Source organism: Lepisosteus oculatus, chromosome 6 (genome assembly GCF_040954835.1).
Source record: "Lepisosteus oculatus isolate fLepOcu1 chromosome 6, fLepOcu1.hap2, whole genome shotgun sequence".
Taxonomy (NCBI): domain Eukaryota; kingdom Metazoa; phylum Chordata; class Actinopteri; order Semionotiformes; family Lepisosteidae; genus Lepisosteus; species Lepisosteus oculatus.
The window spans coordinates 42633677-42650490 of NC_090701.1; the positions used below are offsets into that span (position 1 = coordinate 42633677).

Consider the following 16814-nt stretch of genomic DNA (forward strand, 5'->3'; position numbering starts at 1 on the left):
AACCCAAACTGGGGATGCCGGGGATTGAACGGGGGGCCTCATACATGCAAAGCATGTGCTCTACCACTGAGCTACATCCCCGACTAACACCCTCCTCACCTAATATAATAACCTTCGCCCTCCTCTTCCTCATCCCCTGCCACACATTGTCCTGGGCCACTGACTGAGGCTGTGTGTCCAGTAAGGCTCCTGCTACATCACCATAATCAAGCCATGATCTACTGCATGACATGGTCCACTCTGGGGCCCTTATTCATTAGAGACAGATATCTGGGTGCCTTCGCCTTCCTCCTCCTCGCTTCCAGCACACAGACCCCTCTCCCTCCGCCAGCCGCCTGTTCCTGCTCCACCTCTCAGAAACCCTGACGCACTGGGAGCCTTATCTACCTGTGCTCAAGCACCGACTGACTGATGGGTGAACACTTGGGGGAACACTCCAGGGCTGGAGGTATTAATGGCCGGGGAGCAGGAAACCAGGCCCTGACTGGAGCAGAGTGCTCAGGGTGCCGAGAGCTGACATTGTCCACCACTGTCCTCCACTGTCCTCCTCCAGCTGCTTGTTCCTGCTCCATCGCTCAGCAGCACTGGTGACCCAGAATACTATACCTGTGCTCACGTAGGGATTGATCGTTGAGCACTTGTGCACCTGTGAGGTGAGGTTTCACACACTTGGGACGGGTTTTTTTCAGCTGTGAAATGAATGAATTCCTCTTGTTTCACACGTCTCACTCGATTGGTTTGTGTACCAGCTGCAGAGATCTGCAGGTACTGCTTTCCACATTCATTGTGCCTGACATTTACATTTCGTGTGGACACAATCAAAATGATCTAGTGATTCTGCAAAACATGCAGCAAAGAGAAGATGCATCTTTTGAGGAAGGAGAGTTTTAAGCAATGACTTCTGTTCTAGGAAAACCCGTGTGGTGTGGCAATATCAGTCCATGGGGAGAGGAAAGAGATGAGAGAGACACAGAGGAAGAAAAAGGGGGTTGTCTCGAGCTGTGCTCTCCGGTTGTGAACAGGGGAGAGCTGTGTTAGAGTAAACGAGAGTGAGACAGAGAGAGGAAGAGCAGGGTTATCTCGAGCTGTGCTCTCGAGTTGCAGTCAGAGTCTGGCAGGAGGAAGTCTGTCTCAGAGAGAGGAAGACGAGCACTGTTGTCAGCTGTGCTCTAGGGATGTGGTCAGGCGCAAAGGTGTGTCGGACTGAACGGTTCCTGGCTTCGCCCAGGCCAGAGGTTTCTCAATCTGCTGTGTCTTCTGTTCAGGTGGACAGGGAGCAGAGAGGCTCCCCTGGGGAGTGAGATAAGAACCCAAAATGAAAGAATATAAGAACAAAACAAATAGAGCAAAAGAATACAGGAACTTAAGAACATACAAGCAAATACAAGACAAGAGCAGAAGGAACAGGAGAACGTGTGAACATAAAAGAGCTGGCTAACGATTTGGAGCCCACCTTCAAGCCCACTTGGCTGATGGCTTCTGATCTCGATGGGCACCTACCTTTGTGACTGACCTTCTTCTACGTTTTTGCCTTTTTATGATTTTATGATTTCCTGTCCAGAAACAGCGTTGTGGTAAGTAAACACTAAGCTCATATCAATCGGTGTGGAATTCACCAGTAGCTATAAGAGCTCTATGAAGCCGTAAGTGCCGCGTTCACCAGCTTCACTGAGCTGTGATTGTCCGCCCTTGCCCCGCTAGCAGAGTGCGCGCTATTATCGCTACATAGACTGAATGAGAATCCAGCAGATCTTATTTACTCTTTCTTACACACAGCAGCTCTCAGTGTCGCTGCTGTCGCTACACAGACTGTAAAAGCGTGTCGAGTGCGCTCTGTGTCCTGTTAAGATCGCTGTCTTCTCTTCACAGACAGTGAAAGAGCCAACCGTCTCCCTGGTGGTCTAGTGGTTAGGATTCGGCGCTCTCACCGCCGCGGCCCGGGTTCGATTCCCGGTCAGGGAATAACAATCGTTTTGTTCTCGCAGATTTCACGAACGTGGTAAGGACGTGGATAAAAATACATTCGTGTGGCAGTCTCTAATCTACGGATCCTGCTGTTTTGCTCCGGAAGTAATTTTTTTACAGTTCCTTAAACGAAAGTAAAAGTCACCGCTTAGGTTCTACCGAGATTTGAACACGGATCGCTGGATTCAGAGTCCAGAGTGCTAACCATTACACCATAGAACCAAGACATACGTGCTACAGCTACAGGTTCCCACTGTGATCATCTGCGAGTTCAACCTGCCGCCGTGAGATTACGATGTCTGTGTGATGTCGATGCTCTGCTGCAGCCGCTGTGCATCTGAGCCCTACAAACAGGTCCGTCCGCTTTCAGTCTCACAGACACGTCCGCACTCCCGCTTAACAATCACCGATCAATAACCTTCGGGCTCCAGATACTCCGCTCCTGCGCTCTGAGTCATTTGTGAGAGGAAAGTAGTTCTCTGTCAGGACGTGTGACGAGTTTTTAACGGTAAAAACAGGACATTCACACGTGAGGACAATAAATACCGATAACTTTTGCTTCAGCCTTTATTGAGCTTTCGATAAACCTCTGATATTTGCTTTTTTTAATTTTCGATGTCAAAGAACAATGGAACAACGCCTTCTTTCGAGCCGGAATCGAACCAGCGACCTAAGGATTCCCAGCGGTTTCCACTACAGTCCTCCGCTCTACCAACTGAGTTATCGAAGGGAAAGCGAAATGCGTTACTTATATTTTGATTTAATTTCGAATTACAAAGCAGAAAACCGAGGTCCTGACTCTCTGTGGTCATTAAACAAACCCAGGGCTTTTCTTGAAGAGAGTAGGGGTGTAACCCTGGCATCTCAAGTCTGGAAGCTGTGACAGATGTATGATGTTTTGGAAGAAAACGGTGTTTCTTTGATGTCGAAATCAAGCGGAATTTGAACGTGACACAAGCGCACAAGTAATTAGTCTTTCGTCAAAGTCATTGCTGGCAGACAGGAGCAGTAAAAGATATTAGGAGATGTAATTTTTAAAAGACAAAATGTAGAAAACACCTGTATCCAAGTTAGAAAAGCTGGAGCGGGGCGATGCCGTACCAGTAGCGGCGCGGAGCTCACTGTGGTGCGGTGCAGCTGTGGTGCGGGGCAACGACAGGCGAAACTGCAGTAAGCAGAGGTTGAAAACATCCACTTGTTCAAATCAAATCAAAGTTTATTTACCAGATGCACAACAATACAGCGTGCAGCAGTAGTTGCTGGCAGTGAAATGTCTTTTCTGTGAGCTCACAAAAATCACAAGAATCACCAAATTAAGGTTACGAAAATAAGCTTACATAATAATAGATAATAATGTAATAAAATATTGGTTACTAACAAAAACAGATTTTTTTGGGACGGAACCGTTTGTAGCGCTCAGAGCATCAACGTCACACAGATACTCTAGTCTCACTCAGACAGATTGAACACGCAGAAGATCACATTATCACATCATCAGAGGATTTCATGGTGACACATAGAAGGTGAAAAGCGCACAAGTAATTAGTCTTTCATCAAAGCCAAAATAGCGAATCTCAGAGGCTCATCGAAAGCTCAATAACGGCTGAAGCAAAAGTTAACGGTGTTAATCTGTTGATACCAGCAGAAACGTCGAACCTGTTACTGCCAAAATACAGCTAAGGTGCCTTTTCGGGAGTAGCAAAAGAGAAGTTCTCGATGATTTAGCAAAATGTAAAAGGGGAAAACCCGCAGCCTCATGGACCAGCAGAAACCCTCATTGTATAAGGCTGTTGTTTAAAGTAAGAAAGGCGTTTCTTTTAAAATACGCCAGATAGTCGTTTTGCATGTGTTTGAATGTCAAGGACTGCTTACTCTGCTTTGTAATTCAAAAATGGATAAAAACACAAGTAAAGCCTCTTTGTCGCTATGAGGGCGTTTTGCGCTATTACATGTTCGGTGTTCTATTGATTTGGTTTTGATTTTGAGACCTTGTACTGGTTGTTTTTTGTGTGTGTGTCCGCCGTGGCACAGTAGCGTTCAGCAGCCTAGGTAATTGTTGCTTAACCTCTGTGTGTGTGAGAGAGAGACAGTATGTATCAAAAGGTTCCGCTAATTCTGCTGATTATACCGATCGAGGATTGCATTGCAAATTGGAGGGTGAGCACGAAGAGGTTCTAAAATTTCCCCTGTAAACACATTACAAAATTTGGAGTGCATGACTAACATTAAGATAATATTGACGGATAGATGCGAGTGTGCATTTTACAGATAACTATTGAGATCGCCTCTAAATGCCCAGCTGTATTTTTAAGTGAACGACGTTTACAGAGCTAAAATACATCCAAAGTATGTATTTGACGCTTTTATTAGCACGCTATCTTGCAATTAAAGGTACGATGAATTGGCACTGTAATGCGACTATAACAATTGAGTGTTAAGTCTTGTGGGAAGTCACGAATTTCCCAGTTAGGTGTCTTTTGGTATCGAAAATAGAAAACTGTAGCATTTTCGGGGTCGGCGAGTACGGACACAGAGATTCATACAGTCGTTGAATGAAACACGTGCCTTTATTTTTCGGCACAGGCAGCACAGCACCCCCGCGCCCCTGCGCTAGCAGAGAGAGTGAGCAGGCAGGTAGTTACACAGCGGTAGGGTGGCAATTGGGTACAAGTATGAAAGGGGTGCGAAACCAGGGAACTATTTACAAGAATGCGGGCGATCTCACCAAACTGTACGCCCGTTTTGCAGTCAGCGGCTTTCCTAGTACCCCAGCCGGGCGCTCTTCGGCCGCAGCGCCAGGCGAATGACTACAGTACTCATTTCGTGGGTTTCGTACAAGTTTAGAAGCATCATGAAGAATCAAACAAGATCTTCAGAACTTAATATTTTAATACCTTTGCAGTTTTTATTCTCATGGCGCCTCACTCGATATTACCCTTGGGGCGATGCCTTTACTGATGCATTTACAACCTGTGGTTGTAATGTATGTAAAATCACCGTGATTGTAAGATCTATGGTTTTAATTTTCTATGGCAAGTTTTCCTTTACTTTCCCTACCGTGACAAGCTGTTGCCAAACGTTTAACTGTGGGATACCATCGCGACAAGCCCTCCGCAGAATGTCATGATAGGGACCCCATGTACAGTATATCGCATGTATATGGAGGCAGTGTATATCACGACTGGCGCCTTGCTTCCATGCAACCCTGGTAGCGCTGTCGCAACAAAGGTCTCATATCCGGACATGATATACCCAGATAGGACGTGTAGCGATATATGGATTTTACGTCGCGACATGGGGTCATCATATATCCTGTCAGGGTATGTCCTATCGCAACATATAGACTCCATGTCGCGACATGAGGGCAGGGCACTTTTGTCGGGGTATTTCATATCGCAATATGCGGGCTTTGTTTCACGACTTGGGGGCGGTGCACTTTTGTTGGGGTATGTCATATTGCCATATGCGGGCTTCATGTCGCGACATGGGGGCGGGGCACTTTTGTCGGGGTATGTCATATCGCGATATGCGGGCTTTGTTTCACGACTTGGGGGCGGTGCACTTTTGTTGGGGTATGTCATATTGCCATATGCGGGCTTCATGTCGCGACATGGGGGCGGGGCACTTTTATCGGGGTACGTCATATCACGATATGCGGTCTCCATGTCGTGACATGGTGCGGGGGTGTTTTGTCGAGGTATGTCATATCGGGATATTTTGATTTAATGTCGCGAGTGGCGCCATGACAGTGGTGGGCCAGTCGCAATGGGTATGGCGATGTGATCGTGATGCCCGCACTCCTATCGTGACATGCTATCGGAGTCGTTACCTCGCTGTGGATGCCATGACGTTCTTTGTCTGCTATTCACTTTTGACCTCATTGCGACTTCTCTTAGAATGATCAGTAATTGGAAACCAGTGCATGTGTTACTGTGTATCCAGCGTGCTCATACAGCACACAGAGTACACACGGAACTTCCGCTGTGGCGCTTTACCCACTCAGAGTGTCGATTCTCACTTTTCACCCAATCGCGGCCCGAACTGTTCGGGGCTTTAGCCAATCACGGGTCTGAGAGCTGTTCATGCCTTCAGCGCTAGGTGGATCGCCTTGTTTACTGTCAATGAGAATGTATTTTTAAAATGCTTTACTTATTTGCACTATAACTACACCGGCTTATTTTTAAACGTCTTTATTGATTAACAATGTCTCATACTCTTCGAAATAAATACATTTTTTATTTGCAATATAACTGTCTCCGCTGCTTTCTGTAAGGAATACATGGTATTTGAACAATGAATTGTTTATTTAAGGTAGGGGAGACACCTTCTGCTTTGTGCTTCGATCATTAATAGACATGTAAAGTTTATTTTCATTATATTATTATGCTCGTGCTCTTAAATTTTGATTTTTAATGTTAAATTATATCGATCTTGAAACTAATACGAAAATGTGAATATGGGCTCTCGTGTTGTACCAGCGGTAATCTGGAAACTGGCGTCTCTTCACCAATGAAAGGAGTACACAAGCGATACATTTTCGAGAACATGGTTAAAAATGAAAAGAAAACATCTAACCCAATGTTCTAACATAGTAACTCCTCCCTAAATGTGAGACTGTTTATTCGCGTAAAGGCTGCAAAGTCTGTGCTCAACTGATGAAAAGATCACAACTGGAAGATCTGGTGGTCGTGACTTTTCCGTTTTGACAGGAAAAGAAGGCGCTATATTGAAATATATTGAAACATCCACCCCACCTGACCAGATACACTCGGAAAACAAATTGCCCCCATTGTTTTAATCACAATCAGGAGTTCAAGTACCGAGTTTGTTGGTACCCGTAAACTTCCTTGTGGATAGTCACGTGATTGCCCGAAAAATCAAGGCGCTATATCTCGGTAAAGCAGCACAAACGCTACTTACAGCGACACAAACCGGCACAAACGCAGCACTAGCGATTGCGGTGAGTTTCGTCGTTTCTGCTGTTCGACGGGCGGGTGGGCAACTTCGTGGAGCAGGACGTGCAAACATGTCTGGGTCATTACATTGCAGACTGCAGAAGACTCGACTTCACCTGAGGATTTCGTGGTTTCTTTGTACCAAGCAGATCTTATTTACTCTTTCTTACACACAGAAGCTCTGAGTGTCGCTGTTGGCGCTACACAGACTGTAAAAGCGTGTCGATCGCTCTCTGTGTCCTATCCCAGTTAGTCTGTGTGATGTCGATGCTCTGCTGCAGCCGCTGTGCATCTGAGCCCTACAAACAGGTCCGTCCGCTTTCAGTCTCACAGACACGTCCGCACTCCCGTTTAACAATCACCGATCAATAACCATCGGGCTCCAGATACTCCGCTCCTGCGCTCTGAGTCATTTGTGAGAGGAAAGAGCGCTCAAGTAGTTGCGTTGACAAGTTTTATTCAGCTGCGCCAGTGGTGTAGTGGTATCATGCAAGATTCCCATTCTTGCGACCCGGGTTCGATTCCCGGCTGGCGCATAATAACGTGGTTTCTTTTCAACCATCGCAAAATATTGTTATTTTAATCCTGTGGTGGATTACGAATGCAGTTTATCGCAAGACTGTAGTGGACGGACACAGAGCCCTATCCAGCAGCTCTAGACGGTGCTTAGGGAAGCGCCGAGTCTGTTTCAGTACTGGGAGCGAGTATGAGCTCATTCCGGTTCTGTTTCTGTCGGACTGGCCAGCAACTTCAGACTCAACCACAGCACAGACTTTATTTTATGTTTTTCTTCATGCTAATTTTATCATTTTTATTTGCTTTAGCAACACTGAGTGTACCCATCGGTCATGCTAATAAAACACCTTGAATTGAATTGAATTAATAGCGTTTCGCGCAGGCTAGTAACTGACTAGTAACTAGTAGTTAAACCCTCGCTACCAGGTAAATCTTGTTGGCGCCGTCAGGAAGTCGAGCAGTGCATTATGGGAGTTGGAGTTAATAAAACACGGCTCCGTCAATGAGCAGCTATAGCCAGTTCTAATACCCGGCTTCCCGTAAGACAGGGTTACAAGTGCACAAACAAAAAACGGCAACACAAAGAAAAATGAGACAGAAATGCTATGACATGAAAAACTTCCTCCACACTATTTATTGTGCAGCATTTCTATAGATAACGCTGCGGCAGCAGCACGACGACCTGAAATGCGGGATTGTTCCCAGAAGTTTTTCATGAAGAAGAAAGCCAGTGTATTTCCCGCAATGTGGGGAAAAAGAATAGTTTTCACCAGGCCGCCCTCCACAGAACATTCTACTGTCGTGGTGTTTTTAAGATTTTAGAAAATTCACAAAAACGTCTCATCAAGAGCTCAACACGCGCTCGCCCCTCAGCGCTGCCCTCTTCCCTGACAACAGATTATTATGAGAACCTGTTTCCATTTTGAACACTTCTCACGCGTGACGCTTTTTTGTGTTACTGTTTTTGTTTGTGCACTCATTTTTTGTGTTGCCATTTTTTCTCTGAGTACTATTTTTAGTTTGTGCACTCTTTTTTGTTTCTGTGTTTGGCACTTCTGGGTCACCGTACGTTTATGACCGACATCATAATGTAATGGAAAAAGGAAAAATGCGATTCGAATACCTCAATTGATTTATGAAGAGAAATGATCAAGCCTAAGTCTTTTTCGGGCTTTTGTTCTCCTACATTACCTTTGCTTACTGCCCTGTCTTTCTCACTGCTGAAGAAGGCTCCACGGCCGAAACGTTGTGTTTTTTCTTCTCTTTTCGGCATGGAATAAACCTATTGCTTGTTCCAATTAGTGTTTCGTCAGTCATTGCTGGCAGACAGCAGCAGTAGGACGCAGAGCCCTATCCAGCAGCTCTAGACGGTGCTCGGGGAAGCGCTAAGTCTGTTTCAGCACAGGGAGCGAGTATGAGCTCATTCCGGTTCGGTTACTGTCGGACTGGGCATTTGAAGCTCTTTGGATCGGAACGTGAAAAAACAACTTCCTACAGCGTGCGTCTTACCTAGTGTAGGAAGAGTAGATCTCATATTTAACAAAAACCTTTCTGGAGATGCCGGGGATTGAACCCGGGGCCTCATACATGCAAAGCATGCGCTCTACCACTGAGCTACATCCCCGACAAGCAATCATCTCTTCGGTTGTCAGTGACTGCAGCTCTGTGTTAGGATCTGTGACGAGTTTTTAACGGTAAAAACAGGACATTCACACGTGAGGACAATAAACACTGATAACATTTGCTTCAGCCTCTATTGAGCTTTCGATCAACCTCTGATATTCGCTACACTACAGTCCTCCGCTCTACCAACTGAGCTATCGAAGGGACGACGAGCACTTCTTTTCTCACACATTCAGCCCAAATTCGTGCGGTGTTCCTGGTCATTTCAATCGCATTTCGACGTCAGGTTTTGGAAAAAGGAGTATGTTGCAATTAACAAGTATTTCTTTCCAAGTAACACACTGAGGGTGATGAAACAATGACACCGCGGAAAATAAAAAGCAGGCAGAAACGGTAATTCTGCGATTCATCCAAGTATTAAAATGTAAGAAAACGGTTTTCACAAGTAATTAGTCTTTCGTCAAAGTATTTGCTGATAGACAGGAGCATTAAAAGATATAAGAAGATGTTATTTTAAAAGATAAAATGTAGAAAACGCGTGTATCCAAGTTAGAAAAGCTGGAGCGGGGCGATGCCGTACCAGTAGCGGCGCGGTGCTCACTGTGGTGCGGTGCCGCTCTGTCAGCGGGGCCAGTGGCGCAATGGATAACGCGTCTGACTACGGATCAGAAGATTGTAGGTTCGACTCCTGCCTGGCTCGTCTTTCTTTTAAACACATCGGGCTGCTCACTAGCACATTGCCTTCTGTTCATTGTTAGTAGCCTTAGCTAATCAAGGCCCGTATCGCCACCAAGAATGATCCAATCACAGCATCCGCTCTCATTCTTGATAGTTTTCTCCAATCGCAGCGCTCCCTGCTGCCAATTGTCGTGCTGGGAGTTTAATGTAGTTTAATCAGCAGCATGTGAGCTCATGAAGAAAACTAAGTTTACTTGTGGGCGGATTCTCACATGTGGGGTCTTTCCTTGTGCTCCTGCGTCAATTGTATCAATAAAGCGTCACTTTCCATGGGGATCGGTCTCTCAGACACGTCCGGACTCTCTCTCCACCATCTCCCTGGGTGCTGAGAGAATGATCTCCTAAAATCTGAAAGCGAAAATAAACCACGGAAATATTATCCTACAAACACCTTCGAGTCTCAAACCGTCTCGCTATGCAAGCAAATTTTAGTTCCAAGCAGATCTTATTTTGTCTGTCTTACACACAGCTGCTCTGAGTGTCGCTGCTGTCGCTACACAGTCTGTAAAAGCGTGTCGATCGCTCTCTGTGTCCTATTAAGATCTCCAGCGCGAATCCCAGTTACCGCTGTCTTCTCTTCACATACAGGGAGAACACTAGCCACCTCCCTGGTGGTCTAGTGGTTAGGATTCGGCGCTCTCACCGCCGCGGCCCGGGTTCGATTCCCGGTCAGGGAAGAGTCTACTTTTCCTCCGTTTGTGTCCATTACAGCCTTCCTGGACACTGAAGACTGTGTCCTTCAGATGCGCCTCATATTTTCATTCAGTAGAAACAGCCGTAGCAGATTGCATGGATAAACACAATTCTGTGTTTTTCATGCAAGTTTCAGCAGGACAGGGTGAGCTCCTGAATAAAAATAAATGTACTTGCAGTACATCTCTGTCCGTCTGTGGACCCTGCTCTTTTGTTCTGGATGTTTCTGAAAATTGGATGGCACTCAGATATGTATATATAAATTCAATGTGAGGGCAAGGGCAAACAACCATAGTTCTGTAAAAAGCATGCTCCATGTGCAGAGAACAATGCCTAAGAATGTGTGCAGGGCCGAATTTGGCCAACACAAAAGAAATAAAATACTGGTTACACCTGAGAAACAGTGACCAGCTCTCCTTCTGCCACAAGGCCCTGCTGAGCAAGGAGCTGAGTCCACAGAAGAACCCTTCTCAGCCAGAAGGTTCTGAAGCACACTGACACCAGCCTGCCTCAGGACAGCACTGCTTTATCAGCACGAACCACAATCAACCAAATCACAGCATAAGCGAAACAACACTACCTCAACCACTGGGACACACACACATAAACACAACACAGACTTGAACATCAACACACACAAGCTGAGTATCTGACTAAGGTAATAGACAGGTACCAAAAACAGACCCAGATGAAGTATAGGCCCAGTGTCACAGGACAGGCACAGTGACCACAACCTATACATAGACATCACTCCGTGAGGAGCAGGACCCCCTGTGTTCTGAGGTCAAGAAACCTGAGCGAGCGGGCAGCTCGCTGCACTATTTGATCTGATCCTCATAGCTGGACACGGGGCGGTATTGGAAAGAACTCACGAAATGTTTGTCTCCAGCCCCTCGCTGTAAAGTGTTGCAATTTCTATTAAGAGTGTTCTCAAATTACTACAAAAATTACGCGTACCCGTGAAGTCAAATGACAGAGAAACGCTTGAAACAAGACCGCAGAAACGAGTTAAAAACCTGACGTCAAACTGAAACTGAAATGACCAGGAACACCGCACGAATTTGGGCTGAACATGTGAGAAAAGAACTGCTTGCTGTCCCTTTGATAGCTCAGTTGGTAGAGCAGAGCGCTGTAATAGAAACCACTGGGAATCCTTAGGTTGCTGGTTTGAATCCAGCTTGAAGAAAGGTGTTGTTTTATTGTTCTCTGAAATAGAAAACTAAAAATAGCAAATATCAGAGGTTGATCGAAAGCTCAATAAAGGCTGAAGCAAAAGTTACTGGTGTTAATTGTCCTCACCTGTGATTGTCCTGTTTTTACTGTTAAAAACTCGCCACACTTCCTGACAGAGAGCTGTAGTCAGTGACTGGCAACCCCTCATTGTATAAGGCTGTTGTTTAGGTGCTGTGGGAGGTTGTGTATACTGTGCATGAGCTTCTTTGGTGTAACAAGCAATCAAACACATCAGCTCTATGAGGTGAAGATCTAGGTTCGAGTCCTGGCAGCAGTAAAACTGTGTTTGGAATGGTTTCAGTGATGTGTATTCGTACATTATTTTTAGAAATGTGTTTTAAAGGGAGCTGAATGGAGAACCTGAGAATTTATATTTCTTATAACTTAAATTACAACTCAGAAATAAACCTCTTGTGTGTTGTGGCTGAAAGATGGAGGTTTAACATCCCACGACCAAGATGTGGAAGTAACCTGTCTTACTTCATACGGATATACATCCACACGGAGGTCAGTGTCTTGCAGACTAGTTAATATATTATTTGGAGATCGTCTCAGCTTTGAGCTCAATTGCAACAAAAAAACTTGTGGAAAAAAATTGGAGACCAAAATCCACCTTCTGTAAGTTTATCAATAAACAGTAGAGTGATTTTTTAATCAGTCAATTGACCTGTGAAATGTATTTTTTTCATTTCTACATTTATTATGTTGGTGTAAAACGTCCGTGAGATAAATTGCACAAGTAATCCCTAACAGTATTAAAATAGGAATGATTAACAGTGCTTTATTAAGGCTTAAAACAACACCATTTCTTATGCGCCAGCCGGGAATCAAACCCAGGTCAAAAGAGTAGGAGTCTTGCATGATACCAGTACACCACTGGCACTCAGGAAGACCAAATTTCCACGCGACTTCTTGAGCGCTATTTCCTCTCACAAATGAGCCAGAGCGCAGGAGTGGAGTATCTGGAGCCCGATGGTTATTGATCGGTGATTGTTAAGCGGGAGGGCGGACGTGTCTGTGAGACTGAAAGCGGACGGAACCGATTGTAGCGCTGAGATGCACAGCGGCTACAGCAGAGCATCGACGTCACAGATACTGTAGTCTCACTTAGACGGGTTTAACATGCAGAAGATCAGAGCGGGGATCTGTAGATGCATTTCACAGTTGCTGGTTCCATGGTGTAATGGTTAGCACTCTGGACTTTGAATCCAGCGATCCGAGTTCAAATCTCGGTGGAACCTAAGTCGACTATGTTAGGATCCAGAGTCAAGTTCAGATAATTTGCTTGATGAAAGCACCTCTTTTCCGAATTTGATCTGCTCGCCCAACATGGCGCTTTCCTGCTGAAAGAGAGAAGCAGAGTAAGGAAAAACTATTTCAAACTGTGCCCGCCTCCTGTTCGTTGTTAAAAGCGATGAAAAAAGCAGAAAGAAGCAACGGAGGCTACTACACCTGCGGAGGACGAGTTAAACATTTTTGAACGGTGAGAAGATAATACACAGAGTTTTCAGGACTGTACAAAAGTAACACACCAAGGGTGTCGTATTGAGCAGTTTGTGTTTAAGAAAGACTATTTTCACGTACCTATTCTAAGTTTTGCAAACCGACGAGCTCGCCACGTTGTTGTCTTCTACTTACCTGGCTAGATTTGGCTAGGTACAACTGGCAGCAGATTAACAGGTACTTGGTCATCAAGAGGTCCAGTTCCTTCCTACATCCCCGACTAACACCCTCCTCACCTAATATAATAACCTTTGCCATCCTCTTCTTCATCCCCTGCCCCACACCGTCCTGGGCCACTGACTGAGGCTCTGTGTCCAGTAAGGCTCCTGCTACATCACCATCGTCAAGCCATGATCTACTGCATGACATGGTTCACTCTGGGGCCCTTATTCATTAGAGATATCTGGGTGCCTTCGCCTTCCTCCTCCTCGCTTCCAGCACACAGACCCCTCTCCCTCCACCAACCGCCTGTTCCTGCTCCACCTCTCAGAAACCCTGACGCACTGGGAGCCTTATCTACCTGTGCTCAAGCACTGACTGACTGATGGGTGAACACTTGTGTACCAGTGAGGACAGGGGAGGGGAACAGGGCTGGAGGTATTCATGGCCGGGGAGCAGGAAACCAGGCCCTGTTGTTTTTTTCTGCTCTTGTTTTGGATATTTCTTACTAGAGTCTAGAGTTTAAGAGTGTAGTACTGTATTGAGTGTGTACTGAGTAAGAAATAACAAAATCCAATGTTTCTGACTGGATGACCATGGGGTTCCCTTGGTTTCAAGTGCCCACCCAGGCCTGTGCTGTCTATACCTTCCAAGATAAAGCAAGATGTTTAAGGGCACACCCAATCCAGACAGAAATGGCCTCTGTGCTGGAAAAGATGAATAATGGGAAACAGGTGTGAATGATACTCTCTAAAGCTGAGCAGGAGAGAGTGGCCACAGAGAACTTTTAGGGCATTGGTGCCAGCACATCCATGACCATCTTATATGTCAAGGTGACTTCATAGGTAATGGGGATCCCCTCCACCACCACCAGTGTGCAGCCCCACCTGGATGATCATCAGTCTGCTCTCACACACCAGCCACCAGTGGGGAAGAGAGCAGAGTGATGAAGGCAGTTCAGAGATGGGAATTATTAGGAGGCCATGATTGGTAAAGCCCAGGGGACCCTTATCTACCTGTGCTCAAGCACCGACTGACTGATGGGTGAACACTTGTGTACCAGTGAGGACAGGGGAAGGGGAGCAGGAAACCAGGCCCTGACTGGAGCAGAGTGCTCAGGGTGCCGAGAGCTGACATTGTCCTCCACTGTCCTCCTCCAGCTGCTTGTTCCTGCTCCATCGCTCAGCAGCACTAACGCACTGGTGACCCAGAATACTATACCTGTGCTCACGTAGGGATTGATCGTTGAGCACTTGTGTACCTGTGAGATGAGGTTGCACACACATGGGACGGGTTTTTTTCAGCTGTGAAATGAATGAATTCCTCTTGTTTTACACATCTCACTCGATTGGTTTGTGTACCAGCTGCAGAGATCTGCAGGCACTGCTTTGCACATTCATTGTGCCTGACATTTACATTTTGTGTGGACACAATCAAAATGATCTAGTGATTTGCAAAACATGCAACAAAGAGAAGATGTATTTTTTGAGGAAGGAGAGTTTTAAGCAATGAAACAAATGTATTGAAAACAATTGCACTGCTAGATCTAATTTAAATTACCGCAGTTGTATAGTCGTGGATCGACCAATTGCTATAAGAGCTCTATGAAGCCGTAAGTGCCGCGTTCACCAGCTTCACTGAGCTGTGATTGTCCGCCCTTGCCCCGCTAGCAGAGTGCGCGCTATTATCGCTACATAGACTGAATGAGAATCCAGCAGATCTTATTTACTCTTTCTTACACACAGCAGCTCTCAGTGTCGCTGCTGTCGCTACACAGACTGTAAAAGCGTGTCGAGTGCGCTCTGTGTCCTGTTAAGATCGCTGTCTTCTCTTCACAGACAGTGAAAGAGCCAACCGTCTCCCTGGTGGTCTAGTGGTTAGGATTCGGCGCTCTCACCGCCGCGGCCCGGGTTCGATTCCCGGTCAGGGAATGACAATCGTTTTGTTCTCGCAGATTTCACGAACGTGGTAAGGACGTGGATAAAAATACATTCGTGTGGCAGTCTCTAATCTACGGATCCTGCTGTTTTGCTCCGGAAGTAATTTTTTTACAGTTCCTTAAACGAAAGTAAAAGACACCGCTTAGGTTCTACCGAGATTTGAACTCGGATCGCTGGATTCAGAGTCCAGAGTGCTAACCATTACACCATAGAACCAAGACATAAACTCATCAGCTACAGGTTCCCACTGTGATCATCTGCGAGTTCAACCTGCCTCCGTGAGATTACGATGTCTGTGTGATGTTGATGCTCTGCTGCAGCCGCTGTGCATCTGAGCCCTACAAACAGGTCCGTCCGCTTTCAGTCTCACAGACACGTCCGCACTCCCGCTTAACAATCACCGATCAATAACCTTCGGGCTCCAGATACTCCGCTCCTGCGCTCTGAGTCATTTGTGAGAGGAAAGTAATTCTCTGTCAGGACGTGTGACGAGTTTTTAACGGTAAAAACAGGACATTCACACGTGAGGACAATAAATACCGATAACTTTTGCTTCAGCCTTTATTGAGCTTTCGATAAACCTCTGATATTTGCTTTTTTTTAATTTTCGATGTCAAAGAACAATGGAACAACGCCTTCTTTCGAGCCGGAATCGAACCAGCGACCTAAGGATTCCCAGCGGTTTTCACTACAGTCCTCCGCTCTACCAACTGAGTTATCGAAGGGAAAGAAAAACACTTATATTTTGATTTAATTTCGAATTACAAAGCAGAAAACCGAGGTCCTGACTCTCTGTGGTCATTAAACAAACCCAGGGCTTTTCTTGAAGAGAGTAGGGGTGTAACCCTGGCATCTCAAGTCTGGAAGCTGTGACAGATGTATGATGTTTTGGAAGAAAACGGTGTTTCTTTGATGTCGAAATCAAGCGGAATTTGAACGTGACACAGGCGCACAAGTAATTAGTCTTTCGTCAAAGTCATTGCTGGCAGACAGGAGCAGTAAAAGATATTAGGAGATGTAATTTTTAAAAGACAAAATGTAGAAAACGCGTGTATCCAAGTTAGAAAAGCTGGAGCGGGGCGATGCCGTACCAGTAGCGGCGCGGAGCTCACTGTGGTGCGGTGTAGCTCTGTCAGCGGGGCCAGTGGCGCAATGGATAACGCGTCTGACTACGGATCAGAAGATTGTAGGTTCGACTCCTGCTTGGCTCGTCTTTCTTTTAAACACATCGGGCTGCTCACTAGCACATTGCCTTCTGTTCATTGTTAGTAGCCTTAGCTTATCAAGGCCCGTATCGCCACCAAGAATGATCCAATAACAGCATCCGCTCTCAGTCTTGATAGTTTTCTCCAATTGCAGCGCTCCCTGCTGCCAAGTGTCGTGCTGGGAGTTTAATGTAGTTTAATCAGCAGCATGTGAGCTCAAGAAGAAAACTAAGTTTACTTGTGGGCGGAATCTCACGTGTGGGAACTAACGTTTTGCTCCTGCG

General features: G+C 45.9%; 13 non-coding genes across 13 annotated transcripts; 7 read left to right on the top strand and 6 right to left on the bottom strand.

The window, feature by feature from the left end:
* Window positions 1-9: 9 nt before the first annotated feature.
* trnaa-ugc (transfer RNA alanine (anticodon UGC)) lies at window positions 10-81 on the bottom strand. The gene has a single exon. It is a non-coding gene; the product is annotated as a tRNA-Ala (tRNA).
* A 1809-nt stretch (window positions 82-1890) lies between these two features.
* trnae-cuc (transfer RNA glutamic acid (anticodon CUC)) lies at window positions 1891-1962 on the top strand. Its single transcript has one exon. It is a non-coding gene; the product is annotated as a tRNA-Glu (tRNA).
* A 153-nt stretch (window positions 1963-2115) lies between these two features.
* trnaq-cug (transfer RNA glutamine (anticodon CUG)) lies at window positions 2116-2187 on the bottom strand. The gene has a single exon. It is a non-coding gene; the product is annotated as a tRNA-Gln (tRNA).
* Window positions 2188-2607: 420 nt separating this feature from the next.
* Window positions 2608-2695, bottom strand: trnay-gua (transfer RNA tyrosine (anticodon GUA)). The gene is given in 2 exon segments: window positions 2608-2643; window positions 2659-2695. It is a non-coding gene; the product is annotated as a tRNA-Tyr (tRNA).
* A 4690-nt stretch (window positions 2696-7385) lies between these two features.
* On the top strand, window positions 7386-7456 carry trnag-ccc (transfer RNA glycine (anticodon CCC)). The gene has a single exon. It is a non-coding gene; the product is annotated as a tRNA-Gly (tRNA).
* Window positions 7457-8988: 1532 nt separating this feature from the next.
* trnaa-ugc (transfer RNA alanine (anticodon UGC)) lies at window positions 8989-9060 on the bottom strand. Its single transcript has one exon. It is a non-coding gene; the product is annotated as a tRNA-Ala (tRNA).
* Window positions 9061-9686: 626 nt separating this feature from the next.
* On the top strand, window positions 9687-9759 carry trnar-acg (transfer RNA arginine (anticodon ACG)). The gene has a single exon. It is a non-coding gene; the product is annotated as a tRNA-Arg (tRNA).
* A 643-nt stretch (window positions 9760-10402) lies between these two features.
* trnae-cuc (transfer RNA glutamic acid (anticodon CUC)) lies at window positions 10403-10474 on the top strand. The gene has a single exon. It is a non-coding gene; the product is annotated as a tRNA-Glu (tRNA).
* A 2418-nt stretch (window positions 10475-12892) lies between these two features.
* Window positions 12893-12964, top strand: trnaq-uug (transfer RNA glutamine (anticodon UUG)). Its single transcript has one exon. It is a non-coding gene; the product is annotated as a tRNA-Gln (tRNA).
* Window positions 12965-15244: 2280 nt separating this feature from the next.
* On the top strand, window positions 15245-15316 carry trnae-cuc (transfer RNA glutamic acid (anticodon CUC)). The gene has a single exon. It is a non-coding gene; the product is annotated as a tRNA-Glu (tRNA).
* Window positions 15317-15469: 153 nt separating this feature from the next.
* trnaq-cug (transfer RNA glutamine (anticodon CUG)) lies at window positions 15470-15541 on the bottom strand. The gene has a single exon. It is a non-coding gene; the product is annotated as a tRNA-Gln (tRNA).
* A 421-nt stretch (window positions 15542-15962) lies between these two features.
* On the bottom strand, window positions 15963-16050 carry trnay-gua (transfer RNA tyrosine (anticodon GUA)). Its single transcript is given in 2 exon segments — window positions 15963-15998; window positions 16014-16050. It is a non-coding gene; the product is annotated as a tRNA-Tyr (tRNA).
* Window positions 16051-16463: 413 nt separating this feature from the next.
* trnar-acg (transfer RNA arginine (anticodon ACG)) lies at window positions 16464-16536 on the top strand. The gene has a single exon. It is a non-coding gene; the product is annotated as a tRNA-Arg (tRNA).
* Window positions 16537-16814: the final 278 nt, after the last annotated feature.